This window comes from Amblyomma americanum, chromosome 9 (genome assembly GCF_052857255.1).
Source record: "Amblyomma americanum isolate KBUSLIRL-KWMA chromosome 9, ASM5285725v1, whole genome shotgun sequence".
Taxonomy (NCBI): Eukaryota; Metazoa; Arthropoda; class Arachnida; order Ixodida; family Ixodidae; genus Amblyomma; species Amblyomma americanum.
Window position 1 is genome coordinate 87,208,877 of NC_135505.1, and position 16,621 is coordinate 87,225,497.

Sequence of the window (16,621 nt, forward strand, 5' to 3'; positions counted from 1 at the left end):
TTCAACTCTCTGAGAAAAAGGTTGCTGGAGGAGCCCTTGCAGCATCTTGGCCTTAGTTTGAGCAGCCCGCTCTTGCTATCATTTGGCGCCACCACATTTGGGTTCAGCCACAGATCTGTTTGTACCGCTGTTCTGAATATCCTGATAGAATCTCACCGACTGCCTTGCTAAGTGTTCCAAAATTTTCTTTTCTATCAATTATTACATTTTGACTTAATAATTATTATTTAATCCCTCTCTTTATCCTCATCGTACAATTAAGAATTCAAAACTCTCAGCCCTTTTCTGTTCATGAGGAAGAATTCACCGGTGTTGCGCTCCCACGTGCTTTTCCTTTTTATTAACTGCGTTCAGGGGAACAGCCACCCGATTCTTGGCCGATCGCCCAGTGTGGGTATGTGCCATCTTTTGAAAGGCTAACAACAACTACCCTATGAAAAGGGGTGGTTTGCCACCACGCTCGGCAACGCGTGCACGCACGCCGCCTAGCGGAACGATCGCCGCCTAGCGCCAACTATCAGAGAAATTACGCTGCACGTGAACCGATTGTCGAGTTTCACCCCCTCAAGACACGTCCCAAACGAAGTTTGCTTCGTTTGGGGGGTCAAAGTGGGCCTAGAATTCGACTGGCGGTGCGATATGGTAACGCTTCGATTTGTAACTGCATGTATACAATGCTTACCTATTATTTAATTGTGGTTTTATTTCTGTGATAGCGTGAGCACCTAGCGAGCCGCTGACGTGTCATTCCGTGCTGCTGATAAGCTGCGCACGGCACGCTATCGGCGCACTATAAGAACACCACGCTCTTGGCAATAAACGTTTTTTAGTTCTGGACCTTCGTCGATGCTGGTCGTAGTTATTTCACTGGCGACGAGGATGGGATCCGTCGGGACTGGCCTGCCAAGCGTGTCTGGGCAAGGTCGGACGACGCACATCGGAAGCCACTAACGCGGACTGCAAGTGGCTGGCGGCCAGGGGCAAGCAGCTGACAACGGATCCTACGCACCAAGCAAGACATCGACACGATAAGTAACTGCACCGAAGCGTTGTTACGTTTACGTTGTTACGTTTGTGCACCGAAGCGATGTCGCGTCTTGGCAGAATCGATGAGTACGACCCCAAGGTCCAGAATTTTGATTCTTACTTGGAACGGTTTGAACATTTCGTCAGCGCCAATGAGGTCTCGGAAGCAAAGAAACTGTCAGTTTTTCTAACAGTACTTGGCGCAGAGGCGTATGAAGTCCTCAAGAACCTGGTAGTTCCAGCGCTTCCCGGTGAAAAGACTTTCGCTGAAATCAAGATTCTGCTGAAGAATCACTACAGCCCGCAAACTTCAGTCATTGCTGAAAGGTGCAGGTTTAACCGCCGAGTTCAACTGGAGCAAGAGAGCGTAGAAGATTTCGTTCTGGAGTTAAAACACCTTGCTCGGAAGTGAAATTTCGGAGACTTTCTGCAGGATGCCTTGCGAGACAGACTGGTAGCAGGCATTCGCAATGAGGAAACTCAAAGAGCTCTGTTCACCACGGAAGGCTTAACATTTCAAGGCGCATGCAAAATTGCGCTGGATAGGGAGTTGGCCACACAGCAGGCCGCGCTATTGCAACAAAGAGGTCGCAGTGAGGCACTCAACGCGGTGGGAACGCACGAGAGGTGCGACCGAAAGACAAAAGACTCAACGCGAGGAAAAAGTCAAAAACAGAAGTGTAGCCGCTGTGGCAAGGCGCATACTTCAGACAGCTGTTGGTACAAGAGGTACAAGTGCAGACGGTGCTCGAAAGTGGGTCATCTTCAAAATATGTGCCAGGCAAGCCGTGAAGAACTAAAAGCGCATCTAGTATCCGAGTAATCGGAAGAGGACTCCACGTTATACAGTTGCGACGCTACGCCTTCTAAGAAGAGCTATGTTGTGTCTGTGAATGTTGAAGGCCACGACCTGCCAATGCAGGTTGACACCGGTGCTGCTGTGACTGTTGTGCCGGAAAGCGTGTACGCCGCTAAGTTGTCGCATGTCAAGTGTGAGCCAACGAAATTGGGGCTCAAAACTTATACAGGTGAAAAAATGCATGTGATCGGTCAATGCAATGTCACTGCTCGCTGTGAAGGTCAGTGCGCCGTGTTACCTATTGTTGTTGTGCGTGAGGGTGAGCGCAATCTGCCTATACTTTTAGGCAGGAGCTGGCTTGAGAAGTTGCAGCTTAACTGGAAATCTCTTTTCGCCTTGAGCATTGACGACAGGGTGTTGAAGTTGCATTCCAAGTTCCCTAGTGTATTTTCTTCCACTTTGGGAGCGATTAGGAACTATGAGGCAAAATTGGTTCTGCAGCCAAAGTGCACTCCTGTGTTTTGCAAGTCCCGGCCAGTACCCCTTGCGTTGCGAGAAGCGGTAGAAAAAGAACTGTCTGACCTTGAAAAGAAGGGTGTAATCGAGCGAGTAACGCAGAGTGAGTGGGCAACTCCCCTCGTAGTGGTTCCAAAGAAGGAAGGTGACAAACTAAGGTTGTGTGGCGACTTCAAAATCACGCTCAATCCGGTCCTAAAAACGGATCACTATCCATTGCCCCTACCGGAAGATTTGTTCACAGCCGTTTGTGAGGGAAAAGTGTTTTGTGTGCTTGACTTATCATCAGCATACCAGCAGGTGATGCTAAGCCCGGAATCCAAAGCAATTGTTACAGTAAACACGCACCGGGGGCTCTATCGGTACAACAGACTTCCCTATGGTATAGCGAGTGCCCCGGCTTTGTTCCAATCTTTAATGGATAAAGTCTTGATGGGCATTAAGAATGTAGGTTGCTACATTGACGATGTCATTGTAGCTGGCCAGGACATAGATGACTGCGAAAAAACACTTGAGCTAGTTTTGCAACGATTGAACGAATACAACATTACTGTCAAGGCAGAGAAATGCAAGTTCTTTCTAAGCTCAGTGTGTTACCTCGGGCACAAGATAAGCTCTGAGGGGATACATCCCACTGAAGGCAAAGTGAAAGCAATCGCCCATGCTCCTGAGCCGGCGAATGTCACTGAGCTGAAAGCTTATCTAGGGCTACTGAACTACTATGGCAAATTTTTAAACAGCCTAGCGTCTGTAGCAGAGCCATTGTACAAGCTACTTCGAAAGGGAGAGCGTTGGGTTTGGACGAAGAAATGTAGCGATGCGTTTGAGGCCACGAAACAGCTCCTTATCAGCAGCCGAGCGCTCACGTACTACGATGCACGCAAACCGCTGGGGTTGCAATGTGATGCATCAGCGTATGGTGTTGGAGCGGTCATTTTTCATGTGTTTCCCAACGGCCAAGAGCATCCAATTGCATTTGCTTCGCGTACCTTGACACCTGCAGAAAAGAACTATGCGCAGTGTGAAAGAGAGGCTCTAGCTCTTATTTTTGGTTTGCAGAAATTCCACAAGTTCTTGTATGGCAGGAAATTTGACTTGTACACGGACCATCAGCCACTATTGGGAATTTTGGGTCACAACAAAGCCACGCCAGCATTAGCAGCTGCCAGACTACAAAGGTGGTCTTTAATTATGTCTGCTTACCAGTTCACTCTGAAATACCGCAAGGGAACTGAAATTGAGGTGGCTGATGCTCTGTCAAGATTACCTACTTGTGGTTCTGCTAAAGCAGAAACTGCGGAGTGTCTGTCTGTTTTCGAATGCACCCCGCTCACAGCGCGGGATGTGTCAAAGGAGGCTGCACGAGACGGCACCCTCAGCAAAGTAATCGGGTATGTTCGGTCGGGTTGGCCAGCAAATGTCGTGGACGAATTGCAACCTTATTACGTCCGTCGCCTGGAACTCTCCGTCGAACAAATTTGTCTCACATGGGGGACGAGAGTAGTTATACCTGAGAATCTGAGGCCCGCAGTCCTGTCCTTGCTTCATGAAGACCACCCTGGCTCTAGTCGAATGAAAATGTTAGCAAGAAGTTTTGTGTGGTGGCCCAACATGGACAAGGCTATTGAGGAGTACATAAGGAAGTGCAGAGTGTGTCAACTCGTACTACCGGCAGCTCAGCCTGTACCTCTCCAGCTGTGGCCGTACCCAACAAGGTGTTGGCAAAGAGTACATGTTGACTATGCGCAACAAGGTAACCACAACTTTCTTGTCTTGGTGGACGCCTACTCTAAATGGGTTGAAGTTGGGCCTATGACGTCAACTACCACCTCTCAGACTATTAGTAAGCTTCGCAGCGTATGGTTTTCCAGAGGAGATTGTCAGTGATAACGGCCCACAGTTTGTGTCGCAGGAGTTCGCAGCATTCTTGTCTCGTAACAGTATCAGACATACTAAGACTCCACCATATCACGCAATCTCTAACGGAGCAGCCGAGCGGCTAGTCCAGACAACCAAGAAGGCGCTTTCAAAGCAAGTGTTGTCCCTAGCTGAACACGGAAAGCAACAACCCTTGCAGGAAGGATTAGACAGTTTTTTGATGTCGTACAGGAATACCCGTCATTATACCCGTACTTATCTCGTGCGCGTGACGGGTCAAGTTCGATTTGTGCACGCCGACCACCTCCGCCCTTCTTTTGCACGACCAGCCTCGCTATCGCAGCAGGCATCCCTACCAAGTGAGCAGCCTCGGGAGTCGCCAGGGTCGGCAGGGCCCACAGTTGAGACCACGTGCCCCGAGGAGACATCGTCGGCCGGCACCAATGCACCCGCCTCGCCACCTTCTCCGGCAGCCGACTCGACTGTGCCACTCGACGCTTCAGGTGATTCGCGAGAGTCTTCGCTGCCAGCCAACGACGACGCTGTGGTGCCTCCTCGCCGTAGCCAGCGTATGCGCCTGCCCCCGGATTGGTTCAGACCATCAGACTTCAAGAAATGACTTCGTGTTGTCTAAGGGGGGAGGAGATGTGATAGCGTGAGCACCTAGCGAGCCGCTGACGTGTCATTCCGGGCTGCTGATAAGCTGCGCACGGCACGCTATCGGCGCACTATAAGAACACCATGCTCTTGGCAATAAACGTTTTTCAGTTCTGGACCTTCGTCTATGCTGGTCGTAGTTATTTCAATTTCTATACCGCAACGCACAGGGTTTCATTTGCCTACCAAATTCGGTATACAACTGTCCCCGGATAGGTGCCCGTGGTTGTTGGAGTCTATATAGCGGACTGGATGTGCACATCTATTTGAACCCAACATGTTTTTGGAAATGTGGCGGAGTGCTTGAAGGGTGCTTCACTTCCGCCACCGGTTGGCCCGGATTTGCACTGCCTCGGGGATCGGCCTGGGACATTATAGCGCGCCTCTTTTCTATCCTATCCTATCTTTCTATCTTATCTTTAAACTCTCCTACTTTCTGCACGTTGCAGCGATTGTGGCTCAGCTTGAGCCAGTGGGCAGGCCTGTGCACTTTCTTTTTCAGCCTTCCTGGCAACAACAACAGAAGAAGAATGTGTACATGTAAAGCGGTCCCGTAACGGGACAGTTCACTAACAGGGTGTTACTGTGCCCGTGTGCGCGTAGAGGTTTTCATTCCTTTCCAAGTTGCGGTCTCGGAGGGCCGGATCCTGCCTCCCTGCGACCCCGGAGGACCAGCCGTCCCTGCCCCGGCGCCAGGCCTGCCGCCTTGGTGTCCAGGGATCGATGACCATGGTCCTCCAGCGACCGTTCCGGCAGACGAACTCATCAACGCCATCGAGGAGGCTGTCGGAGGGCTGCAGTTCTTGCAGTACCTCGGCGGAACGACGTTCCTTTGTGCCGTGACCTCGATGGCTAGAGCGGCGAAAATGGTGGCGCCGGGGAGCTTTCGCGGCGCTAGAAAATGAGTGCCAGTGGTTTTCGTGACAGTGTTCCGTCTTCCGCCGTCAGTCACGGACGACGCCCTGATTGCAGCCCTGGGCGCCTACGGAAAGGTGCGCGCGGTGACGGAGCCCGTAGTCAAGAGCCGGAGCTACGTCCGGAACAGCTGCCGGACGGTGAAGCTGGAGATGCAGCGGGCTCCGCCGAACTTCCTGACCGTCGCGAGCCACCGCGCCATGCTCGAATATCGTGGCATGGAGCGGGTGTTCTCGCGGTGCGGAGGAGAGGGCCACCTTGGCGCCGCCTGCACTGCTACACGGTGCGGCCGTTGCAGCGCCTACGGCCATGATACTGAGTCATGCCAGGCGGCGTGCAGGCGCTGCAGAGGTCAGCACGCGACCTCGGACTGCGTGCAGCCCCGCTCGTATGCCGCTGCAGCTGCAGCTGCAACCGGTTCCAACAGGGCGGCCGAGGAGAGGACGACCAGCTCCACCGAGACCGCTGCCCAACGGGAGGTGACCGTGGCTGAACCCGCTGTCAACCAGGCGGGTAAGGAGGTGACCGACACCTCGTCGGACCTGTTCGAGGAGGGGGAGCGGTCCGAGGGCGCCGTTGACGCCGAGAGGTCGGCCTCGCCAGACTCGGACACTTCGTTTCTCGAGTCGCCCAAGGTTGAGCCTCACAACCTGGAGGCGTCCGTTTCCGACGCGCCGGCGATGGCGCAACTTCAGGAAGTTGGGGTGGGCACTGAGTCGCCTGTGACCTCCTCCCCCAGTGACGCCCTGCACATGCCTGTCACGAGCAGCGACAGCGCGAGCGAGGCGCGCTCCCATAGGGCGCACATCCATGTTGCCCTGCCCCCTCGTGCCCCGTGCACCGCGGAAATGGTGCGAGCGGAGGTGCGCAAAGCTTTGGACCTCGAGGACCCGAAACGCCAGCACTCGTCTTCTGATGGGGGCCCTACGTCTCCGGCCACTCCAGCTCCTAAGAAGGCGAAGACGGCGGATGAGGAGAACGCCCAGATGGATGTCTCCGAAGACAGCTAGTCTTTATCATGGCGTCTACCTTCAGGACTTCAGGCCGTAAGGCCTCCTTCCTCCTCTCCTTCTCGGTGGCGGCTTTGGCGCTGCATTCTGAGTGCTCGCCTGGCGCCGCTATCTAGCTGGCGCGCCGGCTCCGTCGGCGCGGTCGGCGAACGATGAACGGTGTCTGGGATTGGAATGCGTTGGTGCGCGTCTGACTGTGTGTGTTTTCCACAGCCGCTTGGACCACGTGTCATCGTCGTCCCACTGCTGCGGGATCGCCAGCAAGGACACCAGCAGGAGTCCCGGACCTTCCCTCCAAGCGCTGTCGCGACGCCGGCATTTAGACGCACCCACGAACTCTTCCTGCAGAACTGTACCGTGAGTCCGTCGACGTTCGTTTGTTTCTTTGGTTCTGTGCTTTGTTTTGAGTTTTGCGGTTTTTCTAACTTGCGCTCATGATGGCTGTTTCGTTTCCTCTCATTTAACGCGCAAGGTTTTCGCTCTCCCGTTAAACAACGGGAGGTGTTTCACCTTGGGCGTTCGTTTCACATTGACGTTTTGTTCTTGCAGGAGGGCAATTTCCGCACTCTTGCAGATGTTGTTACTTTCCGTTCGCGGTTTAATATTGATGCTTTCTTTTCGTTGACGGACTCACGGTGTTGTGGAGTGGGTGTTGTATTTTTGACGCCGGCTTTTCGCACCGGCGCGCACTGTACTTTTGACTACGACGGCCGAGTTATTGTGGTGGACGTGTTTCTTGACTAGCGGAGGATTCAGTTTCTTAATGTATACGCACCCGTCACGCACTCTTTGACGAACGGCTTTTTTTCCTCTCGATCGCCTCCCGTTTACTCGAGCCCACACCCCTTGTCTTAGTTTGGGACCTTAACTGTGTCCTCGACACGATTTGTGACAGTCCCAGGTGAGGGAGCGTCGAACTACTACGCGAAGGAATTGGGCAAGTTGGTTCGCCAACTATACCTCACTGACGCGTGGCTGCCGGCCCACGGTAGCCTTTTCATGCCAAATCGAACAAGGGGCCTTAGTGCGAGCCGAATCGATTGTATTTACCTGCCTCCCCCCCCCCCCCCCACGCGCTGGTTGAGTCTCGTGTCGTGTGAGATTGTTCCGTTCACAGCCGGCTCCAGAGACCTCAGCGACCACCGTCCTGTCATGGTCTCGCTTAGATGCACATCAGGTCGTGCGAAGTCCTTAGTGACCAGGCGCATGGACACCTCTGTTCTGCTTGACACCACGTGTGTTGACGACATCGGCTCAGAATTGTCGCATTCGATCGCCAGTGTCGGAGAGTTCAGTCCCGAAGTGTGGGACACTCTCAAAGGACAGTAGAAAGGAATTCTGGATCGTGCCGGCAAAGCGAGGCGTGCCCGCAACACGGTCGCCATAAACGATGTATTGCGCCGTATGCGAATAGTTAAGCAAGCAGACGAGTTATCTTTCGCTATGAGGGAGTACTTAGACTCTCTGCGGGCCCGCTACCACCGCGTCCTAAAAAGAGGGATCGCAAGCGGCCTGAGTTTCAGCAGATTTACGTCTGCCGGCGGAAATCCATGAAGACCTCATGCATGCGCTGAGCGTTCGACACAAAAGAGAACGGCTCGCCCGCGTATAATGCGTCCTCATGCCCGACGGCTCGTGTTCAAATCACTCCGTTGATGTAGAAAGGGTGTTTCGCGAACGTTTCACAGTACTATTTGTGTGTCGATGAGGATTTCGGCGCCACCGTCGCCGACGTTTGCGGATATCTTTCCCGCCCGGTCGGTGACGTGGACTTGGCGCTGTGTGCTGCAGCAGCAAACGAGGAGCTCCTTGCCACGCTCCGAAGTATGCACCAGACGACAGCACCAGTGCCTGACGGTCTAGCCACTGGTTTTTACCTGAAATTCTTTCATGTCCTCGGAGATTTCCTAGCACGCCTCGTGAACTTTTTCCTCGTAGAGGGCCAAAAATCCTCCTCGTTCAGCCACAGTCGAATTGTACTTGTCACAAAGCAAGGTATGTCGCCATCGTTGCCTGAAGCGTGGCGGCCGATAAACCTGCCGAATGCCGACTGCTAGTTGGTTGCGTCCCCTCTTGTCGGATATTTGCGTCCGCTCCTACAACAGCTTGTGAGCCCCTTTCAACCTTGTGCAGTCCAGGCCGTCCAATATTCGCGTCCCTCACTCTTAACCGGAACGTGTTTGCATTCGCGCACGAGAAGAGGGTTAGTGGGGTATTTCTATCCCTCTTCCAAGCGAAGGCGTTCAAAAGGGTCGTGCATCCATACCTGTTCGCTGTCTTGCGCTCCTTCGGGCTCCCCTCCAGGTTCGTCGATAGTATCAGCCTCGTGTATAGCGGCCTTACGGCGGAGCTCCAGGTCAACAGTTCCGTCTCCTCGCCTTTCCTTTTCACACGTGGCGTGCGCCAAGGATACCCTCTCTCTCCGGCACTGTTTGTCCTGTCGTTGGACCCCCTCTTGCGGCGCGTCGCTTCTAGTCAATGCATTCAAGGTTTTCCAATGGCAGGGCAGGAATCGGTTGTCGTCTCGGCGTACGCCGATGACATCCCTATCTTTGTCCGTGACGCCCGGAGTGTAATAGGCTTCTTGGCAACATTTGAGAAGTACGCCGCTCTTTCAGGCGCCAAGTTGAACCCCAGAAAGAGCCACGCCCTCCGGTTTTGTTGTTTCAACAACCCTCTCCGACTTCCTATCCCGTTCGGGGATACCGTTGGGTGTTGGGAATCCTGTTCCACCAGAGCGGTGTCTCTCCTCGAACACGGGACGAGATTGCCACCAAGATAGCGAGCGCGCTGTCTCATGCCGCTCACTTTAGTATGTCTTTAGAGGCGAGAGTGGCGGTTATCAAAAGCCGCGCATTCGCTTTCGCGATGTATGTGGCGCGCGTAGCATTTATGCCACGGCGCACCGCGAGCCGATTAGCTTCCTTTCCGGGCTGCTTTTTGTAGGATGGCGAAGCCGCCGTAGTCGCCCGCCACCTGTGTCAACTACCGACCGCCAGCGGCGGCATCGGGCTCCCCTATGTCGCCACGGTGGCATGAGTTTTGAGTGAAATATTAGTCGCGAGTCTACTGAACAACGAAGCGTATCCGGAGCGCTCGTTACTCCTTGATTGGCTTAGCACAGCCAGACAAGCGTTCGCGCGTGGGCGACACGTTGGGCCGCAAGCCGAAATACCCGCGGCGTACACCACAGCCGCAGCCGGGCTCAACTTGTCTCTCGAGACAGACTTGCCAGATGTAGACCTCACTGAGGTTCGCCCGAGCCGCATATGCGAGCTAATTACCAGCGCCCGTCTGAGTCCAGATGACCAGCGGCGCACAGCTGTGACCAAATGTTCGTCGTGGGCAACGTGCCGCCTACCGGCTGAGGTACGGGAATGCGAATAGCGGCGGCGCTTGGGCGTTCTGCCAACTCGTGAGCGCCTCTCGTCGTGACACGTGGTGCCAATTGGTCACTGAACCAACTGTGGCTCGAAGGAAACAGCGCACCACGTCTTTTTTTATTGCTCTGTTACCCGCGTAATGTGGCGGCTGGTGTCGCACATGTTCCGTTCGCACCGGACCGGGCGTCTGACACCCTCGTGGCCCCTTCGCGAGGCTAGTGTATAAATGTACAATGTTTGTTTTGTGGCGCCGGCGATGCCTGGCCAATGCACGCCGGCAACCCGCAAGGGCAATGTACCCGGCATTGCAGAACGTGCAGCTTCTCCTCTGGCAATACTTAATATCTATGTCGAGTCTCGCCGACTCGACACAGATGGAGAGGCGCAGTTTCTGCGATGCTGGCATACGCGGTACTTTTTTGTGCGTGGGAACGGTATGGCTATGCCGGCTCTGCCATATTAGCCAGCCAACGCCCCCCCCCCCCCTCTTTTTTTACTGATCCTCGTGTCTTTCTTTGTTTTAATTCGACAATGGAGAATGGATTGCACTGTAAGGCCTGCTTTATTACCTGTTTGAAAGCGTTCATAACCCATGAGGGACGAATTACTTTTCGGCTAGTGTTTGTTCTTGTTTTTTAACACGAGCTGAGAAGGTCGTGTTGTTGCTCTGCACCAGCTTGTCTGTTACATTTTGTCCAGGCAAGATGTATTATTTGCTCCAATTTTCTTTTCAACCCATTATGTATAGATTGATTACTTTTTTGGCCACCATATAAACTTCCCTTGTTTTAGGATATTTTTGGTGAGGGGGAAAGGAATGAGAGGGCACAAGAAATTTTATTGGCCGCCATTTTGGATTCGAGAAACCGAAACTATGCCGCCATTTAGTCCCCTGACGTCATACTCGCATAGTTCCACCTCTAACCACCATATTGGACCGTGACGTCATCATTGACACGCGGCATTTGTTTCTACAATGCTATTGTAGATGGCGCTACCAGTTTAAATGCGAGTGAAATGCTCGACATGGTTTTGCAGAAAACGAGGTTCGAATTTCCTGGCGCAGCGGTGGTAAAAAGTAGAGCAGAAAATGCCACAAAAAAAGAAAGTCGGAAATCACACAGAAATCAATCAATCATGCATTTTATTTGCATTAATAAAAGTTCTACTGGGAGCGCGAACAAAAAGCCGACAAATAGATTAATTTAATGAGACGAAGGCAAAGAGCTCGGCAAAAAAGATTGATATCTGGCCTGCGCCTCTGCAGTGGTGCAGGGGAAGAGAAGAAAGAGGATCATTATGGGTGACGATGTGGTGAGAAAGAAAATAACGTTGTTGACTTGAGAGGAAGGAGAAAATGAAGGAGAGAGGGACCATGCTCCCGTAGCAGCAGAAGTAAACAACCGGCACCAGGAGCAAACAAGAAAGTGGCGCTTGGTTTGCAATGAGTGTGTATACAGGAAAAAAATACACAGGAGCACCGTCACATTTCTAAGATGCAAATTATGGGAGAAAGTATATGCATGAGAGAATTATTCATCAAGTTATACACTGGGATAGACTTGCATACAATAGCACGAAAAATACTGTAGCATACATTAGTTTAGAACATATCAAAATAGAGTAGCATACTTAACTTTACAATCGCACAAAAGAAAAGTTATAAAAGACAAAAAAGTCTAAAGAGCACTACTTTGAAGAGATGACAGCACCACATAGGCGGAACTATATCAGATGCACTGCAGTTTCTAGGATCGAGGTCATAATCTATCAATATGGATATTGGCAGTGTTTAGTTTATTAAGTAACCCATGTGTCTGGTGTCGTAATCTGTGCTGACCATAGTTGCATCTACTGAAGGCGACCTTCCAGTATAGCGTGTAAGGGAACTTCTTTGGTGTTATGCTTTACATTATCTGTGCCATTTTCTCCACAAGTCTTCTGTGCGGCTCTCTTTAATAAATGATAATATGAGAGTGCATATGCAGAGGTGACGGACGGGGATGAGTCTAAGTAGCTCAAATGAACATGCTGTGAGTGATTCATAGGGAATATTGGCTGTATTGTGCAGTCTTTTTCTTGCAGGATCTGTAATGGATTTGTGTTTTTAAATATTGTAGTTCCTCATAGAAGCAGATCATAATTTAAATGGCAAGAAAAAAAAAGGTATACATTAATAGCTTTAGTTTTAGAGGGAGCATATTCCAGACTTTGTTTATTACATCGCAAGCTTTTGTAAGTTTTTACTTTAGTGTGCACACGTGTTCATTCACTTACATGTGTTAGTTACAGATTACGCATAGCGCTTTAATATCAGAGAGGGAAAGTGTACCGTTATTATTAATGTTTAGCTCTGGAAGTTTGTCGACAACTGCATTTCTGTTTTGAAACGCCAGTGCCTTAGCTTTTTTTTGGAATTGATCACTAAAGAGTTGCCATGACTTCATTCATACAGATTTCGAAGTCCAGTGTTGCCCACCCGGGAGAGTTCTTGGAGAGTAGAAGCACGAAAAAAAGTGTGGTATAATCAGCCAAAATGATAAAATTTGCAGCTTGTGGGATGCTAGTTGAATCCCTTATTTACAGATTGAAAAGAAGTGTGCCTCGAATGATACCCTGTGAAACTCGAGTAGTGAAGGAAAAAAAATTCGACCGTGTTTTATGAACTTTTACACTGTCGCTACGCGATTATAAATAGCTTTCAATTATTTATAAGATGGTTACACGCAAGCCGTGTCGTTCGAGTTTCGCAAGCAAAGTTTCGTTGGTTAGTCTTTCAAATACTTTAGAAAAATCAACGAAGACACGGAAAGCAACCTGCTTTAAAAAATTTCAATATTTTCTCTTTCAATTGAAGAAGTATTTGAGAAGTGGACCTTCCAGATTGAAAGCTGTATTGTGCATTAAATAAATTTTAACATTTCTCGCAAAACGCAGCTATTCCAGAAAATATTATATTTTCCATGACTTTCGAGATACTGGAAATATTGATATCGGCCTGCAATTTAAGAAATGTTTTTTTGTCTCCGCTTTTGTATATTGCCACAACTTCGGCTATCAGTAGCCTTTCTGGAATTTCCCTGCAGAAAAGGCATATGCAAATATGTGTTAGGACAAGTGTTGAGGCTTTAGGTTGCAAATGTCCCAAAATGTGTTGTGATATTCAAAGTTATGTCGTTCATGCGTGCATCAAGCAACATCTAATGAGGTCACCGCCGAATTTCTAATCGTACAAAATTCTAAAACAAATGGTGAACAAACTAAAAGCTTTCCAACAATAAACTGAATCTAGTAATTTAATGCATAGCAAAGCTTTTAAAACCCATCGTTTGCTGGCGTTCGTATCGTCAGGGATGTAAATATTTGTCGAATGAATATTTTTTGGACATCGACAGACTGGCAATGACGCGACACTCCATCCTCAATTTAAAAATAGTTCACCTGCTGACATTCCTGTACATAGAGGTGAATTACGCGTTACCCGAGGTGATCACTTCTCTCTCGACGCGAGGTACACGTACTCCGTAGAGCTTTTGCGCCATCTATAGGCAATGAATAGAAACTTTCGTATAAAGAGCCTAGAGCAGAACCTGAAAGGTGCCGCCACTGTAGGCGACTTATCGTTTCCTTCTCCCGCTTTGTTCAGGAAACTACTTGAATATTCGGTTCTGTACAGATGGTGCGCCGTCTGCTCTGAGTGTGTTCTTGATACCAGCTGAAGGTAATTTAATCTCACGTGTACAATTTCAATTGCGAAGTACCCACTCTTCCACATGTAGTGCCCATATTTCTTTTACCAAATCCAGCCGCATATTTGGGAATAATTAAGCAGCAAATCTGCTAAAGTTGTCGCTTTTCTTTTGTCCTCAGCTTCGTTCGACATTAACGGGAGATGTCCAGAAGTTGTCGAAGTGTCTACAATAAGCGTGTACTTTTTTTAGGAGGCTTTTGATTGTCTGCTGGCCCTCAAACGAGGATGATGGCTTTTAGTCACAGCAAGCTAGCGACACTTGCTACATCTAACATTAAATCGGATGGCTTAATAATGTTTTGAAGACGTTAACTTGTACACTAATTTTAAGTTGCGATATTATTCCTTGTGAAAGCTAATAACTCATAGTCATTTTCTCGCCAAGTTACAACCCGCGGAAAAAGACGGTAACAAAACAAAGAAAGAAAACATTGGCGGATCAGTTTTTATGATTTATGTTTTATTACGTGCCGTCGTAATGACAGAAAGCAAGGCAAAGCAGCGCATCACACCTTTATTGGTACCCAATGGTCCTTAGGACTCTGCTAGTGTTCGATACTGAGAGAAGTGAGCAGCACACGTGGTGAATAAGCAGTGGTCAGCGTGTGGTTGCCTGGAGTGAATCCTGATGCCGGCGGTCGAGTGTATAGTGCACCGATGCTCAAGATGTCGAAATTCTATCGTGAGCGCTGTGTATTGTAGTACTGGAACTTTTCTGCAGAGTGGATATAAGGGCGGAATGATACAGAGGCCAGACGTGACGCGCACTGCGTACGCATCGCCAAGATATGCAGTTGATCCTGAATGTTCATTCTTCGTCACGGTCTATAAAATTTGCCCGATGTGTATCGTTCTTTAGTGTGTGTCGATATCTTTTGTCCTGCATATTATTCACTGCCAGAAGGCTGTTAAACGCATGCAGTCAGCCTCTCATTACGATTATAGGCAGTAAGAATATACTCATCATTTTTATTACAACCTGCTTGACGTTTGTTCAGTCTATATAGCGAGACAAGAAGCGTACTTCATGCGAAGGGTAGCTCTATGCTCTCTCCTGCTTACCCTATGCGGTGAAGCGTGTGTTTTTGCAGCTGACCCAATTGCTGGCCTAGTTGTCGACGGACGCAAAAGAAGACAATAATTATTTGGAATGTCCTCCGTTGAAGTGGATTTAAAAATTTCGACGCGGTCAACGGAAGCGGGTAGGTCTTTGGCTGGGGGCAAGTGCTGTGGTCCGGGTGTTCCTGAACGTCTCTTCTGTTTATTGAAATGCTTCCAGTAGAGCTTCGTACAATCTGAACTTTACTATGCATATCAGTTATCTACTGGTAGAACTACGATTTCCGTTTTCTTCCCGCATCAGGTGGACAGCAACTCTTACATAGGTAATACGACTCTCAACTGCTGCTTAAGGGAAGAACTAGAGGGGTCACTAGAACGGAGAGTGTCGAAAGTTTGACGATAGAAAGGAATGGCTGCCGCATACAGTCGGCCTCGACGTTACAAAAGTACTAGTTTTTGAGGAAAACAAATGCCACAGTAACAGTCTCATTTTGTGGACACATCAACTGCGCTTTAGGGAAGGCGCAAATGTGGGAATGATAAAAGAGGTGTCTTTTAACGTGCGCAGACATCGCACAGCACACAGGTGCCTTGTTTTTCTTCGCCCTCATCGAAACCCGCCCGCCGTGTCAGGTGTTTAGCCTCCATGTTGCAGACTTACAAAACTGTGCGAACTAAATGGTTACAAAGCGAAACGCATATAAAGACCTGCGTAACAGCGCAGTTTCAACATCCTGGAGTCACGATAAAAGAATATAATCACGATAACAAAAATCTGAACGCGAGTGAGGCACTATTCTGACTGGCTAAAAGTAGTCTATAGGGTAACTGATAAATTGGAAGCGGCGGAGCGATTCGAACTCTCTCATCGCAGTCAGCCACGTGTTCCAAGAGCGCAACAGGCTCTTCCTGCCACACGCCGATCTCCAATACTGAAGAACACCTTCACTGTTGAGGGAAATAACACCCTTCGGGAGACTTCAAATATGCGCTTCTAAAGGAACGAACTTTTGCTCCGAACCTTGGATTGGGCTTTTACTGCTACTTGCCGCGGTGCGAGCAGTCGGCGAGCAGCTGGGTGTGACAGTACGCCTTGACTTCTAATAGTACTTCGACTGGTCGCTCCCGCGATCCGGTTAGGATCGACCATAGTGGGAGCCGCTCTTACTCTGAGCGCATAGCGAGACTAGTCAAGCCGAATGGTCAGCGAGTTTTCAGAGCGGAAGCGCAGGAGGCAGAAAGAGGACGTAACTTCCGGAACAATGACGCGGCATCGCTGCTGATACGTCAACAGTAGCCGCGCGTAAGGTCCCTTGATTACCTTTAGCCGCACGTGGTCGCACACAGTTTGCATCGCGGTCACCGCTTAGCCTGTATCGATCGCTGCCCCGGCTTTCCGTCCCACGGGACGCAAATTTTTCGAACATCGCCTTGTGGATAGCACTGTCGTCCTCGTCAGCTGCTGCTGCAATCGCTGTTGTCATGCGACAGCAACACAGACCGCGTTCCTAGCGTATATGCTTATCCGGCGTGTCTTGAACATTTTGCCTTACACAGCGCGGCACCCGCAAAACACAACGCAGCAAGCGTGACTGCGTCAAAAGCCTACACTTGCTTCTGCCTA

General features: G+C 50.0%; 1 pseudogene; it reads left to right on the forward strand.

Moving 5' to 3' along the window:
* Nucleotides 1–930: 930 nt before the first annotated feature.
* On the forward strand, nucleotides 931–1,849 carry LOC144103490 (uncharacterized; annotated as a pseudogene).
* Nucleotides 1,850–16,621: the final 14,772 nt, after the last annotated feature.